The following is a 5,240-nucleotide window of genomic DNA, read 5'->3' as shown; positions in this document are numbered from 1 at the left end:
CCCCCCCGGCAGCACCCGGCAGTCTGGGGGTTTTTTTTTCCAAAAGCTGGGGTGGTCAGGGCAGCCATTGCTGGGCTGGGAGAGCAGGCAGGGGATGGACCTGGCCTGGGTGATTTGGAAATTCGGCAGCAGCCGAATTGAATTGGAAAAGTGACTCAAATCACTGAATTGAATCACTGTCCCCCGAATCAGCTGAATCCAAATTTGAAGCAAATACTAGCTGCTTTGGACAGGCCTACGAGCCAGCTGGTACCTTGAGTTATGTAGAAAAAACATACAAAACTGTGTCTGTGTCTACGTCTGAATCACCAAATCTCTCTATATCGAAATGGAGGCTTGCGATTTGATTTGGAGAGATTAATGATTTTCCTGAATTGGGCTGAATTTCCTCTGAATCGAATCAGCGACTGAAGCTTTGCACAGCCCTAGTTTGTATAGGATGGTTTGGATGGGGATGATTCTGCCTCAGGCTGGGGGTTGGATTAGATGACCTATGGAGGTCCCTTCCAGCCCTACTTCTCTATGATTCCAAGAGTGAAGATTTTTTAGACTGAAGCTTTTCCAGTAAAACTAGTATTAACAGAGTTTCCTTTATTGTTCTATCCCCAGGTTTGTTCATTGTAAAATGGAAAAAATAAGGATCTTAGAAAGAATACAAATTATTAAAAGCTGTAAGCAAGACAGCACGGAGGTGGAAAAGGATCTGGGAGTCATTATTGACTCCAAGATGAACATGAGTCGGCAATGTGGGGAGGCGGCTAGGAAGGCCAACTGCACCTTGTCGTGCATCCACAGATGCATCTCAAGCAGGTCCAAGGAGGTGATCCTCCCCCTCTATGCGGCACTGGTCAGGCCGCAGTTGGAGTACTGCGTCCAGTTCTGGGCGCCGCACTTTAAGAGGGATGTGGACAGCATCGAGAGGGTCCAGAGGAGGGCCACTCGTATGATCAAGGGACAGCAGGGTAGGTCCTATGAGGAAAGGTTGCGGGACCTGAACCTGTTCAGCCTTCAAAAGAGAAGGCTGAGGGGGGATCTTGTGGCCTGTTATAAACTGGTTAGGGGGGATCAGCAGGCGCTGGGGGAGTCCCTGTTCCCCCGAGCGCCGCAAGGAGTGACCAGGAACAATGGTCACAAGCTGGCGGAGGGAAGGTTTAAGTTGGACATCAGGAGGTGCTACTTCACGGTCAGGGCGGCTAGGGTCTGGAACCAGCTTCCAAGTGAGGTGGTGCAGGCTCCCACCCTGGGGGTTTTTAAGAGGAGGTTGGATGACCACCTTACTGGGGTCATTTGACCCCAGTGCTCTTCCTGCCATGGCAGGGGGTTGGACTAGATGATCTGCTCAGGTCCCTTCCGACCCTAGAAACTATGAAACTATGTCCTTAAAACATGAGCTTCCACTGAAAAACAAGATAAAAAATTAATCTCACATACAAATATAAAAATGAGACCCTAAGTCAGACAATTATATTTAACAAGAACTAAGAAAAGATGTATAAAAAATGGAAACTATGCCAAAAGATTGGCTGTTGTTTTACAGCACCCAGCCCAATGGAGTCCTGATTCTGAATGGGATCTTCAAGGCACTCCTGTAATATACTTCATAAATTAGTTAACCTGACTAAGATGACATCCATCCTAGATCTTCAGATTTAAACAAAAAAGATTTAACAATGTATATCATAGTCATCATTAGAGTATTTGAAAATTAAACTTAGAATGTTAAAGTCTTAAAATTGCATGCACAGGTGAGGGACAAACATTTGGCAGATGTGCCACAAATTAGCCCTCCTCTCTCCCTAAGTGCCATTCTGATCCACTTCTCCTGTCCAACCTGCTGCTCTACTTTCTATTCCTAGCCCTGGGCTCCCTGCCCAATTTGCTGCTCTGCTTTCTGCTTCCATCCCTATGCTCCCTGCCACATCTGCTGCTTTACTTTCTGCTTCCTGCCACATCTGCTGCTATTCTACCTGTTCTTCCCACCCCAATATGCCATGTGCTAAACCCAGAGGCTGCCTGTGCCCCTTGTGGTGCCCATGCTGCAGGTTGGCCACCCTTAGCATGCATCACAGTAGCAGTCAAAACTTGGAGTAAAACATTTCTGTCAGGTTCATGTTAACTGCCTAACCATTTACTTTAATAACAATGATACTGAAATAATAATATTATAAAGGACGGAAAACAGTAGCAAATACATTCAGTTTTGTTTCCTGGTCATTAATAAAATTGACTAAAATATATATAGTTACTGGAGCTTTATATCCCAAGGCTTTATATGCCTTGATCTTTATAAGGTTGCCAACCACTGATCTAGGGATTTGCATTTTCACAGACATGCTTGTTGTAAATTTGCTTCTTTTCTATCTTGGAGAACATATAACACCAACAGAGTTTCCCTATGCCTGACGAAGGGTCTTTGTGCCTGAAAACTTGCAAGAACTTTTTTCCAACTTTTTAGTCATCTACCCAGAGAACCGTGCCTGCCTTTTAAAGATGAAGGCAGACAAGGTTTTTTGGGTGAACTTGATATCTTTTATTAGACCAAGTTAAATAGTTGGAAAACAATTATTAATCAAGCTTTTGGGTTAAAAAACCCTTTGTCAGGCTAAGGAAGTTTCTGCAGTTGGTGTGTGCTCTTCCTGGATGGAATGAAAAGTAAAGAAGCCAGAGGCTGTTCTGGTATGCATACAAGACAGTCAGTGAAAATGTAGATTACTTTTCATTCCATCCAGGAAGAGCACACACCAACTGCAGAAACTTCCTTAGCCTGACAAAGGGTTTTTGAATCTGAAACCTTGCTTAATAATTGTTTTCCAACTATTTAAGTTGGTCTAATAAAAGATATCAGATTCACCCAAAGAACCTTGTCTGCCTATGTCCTTAGACCAACACAGCTACAACCCATACCCCTGTAACTTTTAAAGATCAAGACACCCTTGCATAACTTGTTTGGAATTTAGCAGCATCCTATTTAAGGATTGATTTATTTCTTACAGTGCTTACCTCCTTGCACCCCATGGCACTCTTATAAGAATCCCATGGGTAGCCTTGGGCAGGGTACCCATGAGACCATAGTGGAGGGTGGTGCATGAAGCTGTTAGGCAGGGCAGATTGAGGAACTAGAGTGGGTTATTAGGCCCCTGCAGGAAGCAGCTGTCCCTGCAGGAGTCAGAAGGGGGTGACAGACTGGTACCAGGTGAGGGCAGAGGGAGCAGAATTCTGCCATGCCCTGGTCTTTCTGCTGTCTGCTCCCTCCTCTGCCTCTGGCCTGCACCTGAGGGGGTGACTGCAATCCCCCACCACTGAAGCTGCTCCTCCAGGGACTTGAATGCCAGTGACTGGGGTCACCATTCCCTGCCAACTCTGGGAGCATGACAGGAGCATGGTAATGAGCCAGGTTTTAAAAAGTGCAATTACATTTGCTTGTGGGCCATGGCAGAACACACAGTTTACAGCATGGAGGCGTTTGGCTCAGGCTGCTGAAGGAGTGGGGGCTGAGCTCTTCAGCTCAGCTCATTTTCCTGTTCCTCTCATGCTCCTGGAGCTAGTGGGAAGGGCTGCAAGCAATGGTGTCAGGACACTAGGACAGGCACAGGTTGCTCAGCATGTGGAATAGTCAGTGCTTACCTCCTCTCACAGGAGCTGGGCATTGCAGCACCCTTCTTTTTAATATGTAAAATAGGTGTGAAAACAGAAATATATCCAGGAGTTCATCCATGAGGCAAAAGCTGAAAGGAGGAAAGAACAAACTCACATATCAAAAAATATTAGGTATTTTCATATAGAAAGAGTTTCTGGCAGCAACTCCATTTCAGCCCCTACATGAAAGAGTGAAAAACAAATCAAGAACATGATTCTGCGTTATGTTTTTATAGAAGCCTATAAAAGCACCTAGGACAGTAAAAGAGAGAAATTAAAATTACAAACACATTCATCATCTTCCTATTAGTTGCCTAGTGAATGTAGCCACATCCTCAGAGCTCTGCCTCCTACTGTCCTGGTAAAGTGGAATGGAAGTATTATCACTGGAGCCCTTTCTGCCACCTTCTGGATACTATTCCCTTCCAAGACACTTTAGAAAGAACAGATACTACCATCATTACAATGGAGCTCTGTGATCTGAATCTTACGTACCGTGGGTGCAAAAACAAATCTTTATCATGGCAATACGCACTTCCGAGAAAAGCATGACAGTTTGAACGTGAGGGAAAAAGAGGGATATTGTACCCTAAGGAAATTCGCAAAATCTAAAGAAAAGGAATGTTTAGCTGAGATGTCAAAATCAGCTATAACAAGAAATCAGAGATGGCAGAGGAGGAAGAAAAATATAGCCAAAGGTCATCTCATTTTTGAAATGCCATTAATAATCTTAGTGGGAAGGATGCAGGGAAAAGTGAATGAAAACTTCTAGTTTTTTCTTTTACAGGTTGGGAACTTCATTGATCACAAGTTAACTGTAAGCAGAAGTGTATCTAGGATTTTGTCAAGGCAGAGTTTGGTGCTACAGGGGTTGCTACATCCCCCAACTCCCAACCTCTTCCCAGTTCCGTGGACAGAGTAGACAGGGTACTACAGGAACAGCAGACAGGGACTGTTGGTTTTTTTTTTCTCTCTCTCCAAAGCAGGTAAAAATCCTTCTCTGCCTTGGTCAGAGGCCTGTTCCATGCCCCTCATCTTCTTTCCTCCTCCACTTGCCTGCTGCCACTCTCCCCACTGTCCTGTGGGGTGACAGGAGCTTCAGAGCCACTTCTGCTCAGCTCCAGCCAGGCTGTGCAGGGGCTGGGCTTGGCTTAGGATAGCAGTGGTGGCAGATAGGTTCCTCCTCCCTGTGCTGGTGGGAAATACCTTGGGGGACTAGGCAGGGAAGGGAAAATGTTAGCTGCTGCTGCTGTCCTGGGCTGAGCCTGGCCCCTGCACAGCCTGGCTGGAGTGGGCAGAAGGGTTCTGGCATTCCTCTCAACTCCTGGGTCAGCAGGGACAGTGGCAACAACAGAGAGTGGTAGGGGGAAAGGAAGGGGGCATTCATCTGAGCATGGAGGGGAAGAGGATGTGGAATTCTCATCTGCCTGGGGGAACTTAACAATGTCTCCAGCTGCTGTTCTTGAGGACTGATCAGAAAGGGCCACTGCACTCCATCTGGATCCACCCCAACTAAGTCAATGTTAGTGGTTTCACAAGTTTAAATTCCTCCTCTTGTGAAGGTCTGTGGCTTATTTCTACTGCCATCTTTAGAAGCAGGATAT

Source organism: Gavialis gangeticus, unplaced genomic scaffold, assembly GCF_001723915.1.
Source record: "Gavialis gangeticus isolate Ggan-Ray unplaced genomic scaffold, GavGan_comp1, whole genome shotgun sequence".
Taxonomy (NCBI): domain Eukaryota; kingdom Metazoa; phylum Chordata; order Crocodylia; family Gavialidae; genus Gavialis; species Gavialis gangeticus.
This window is presented reverse-complemented; position numbering follows the sequence as displayed.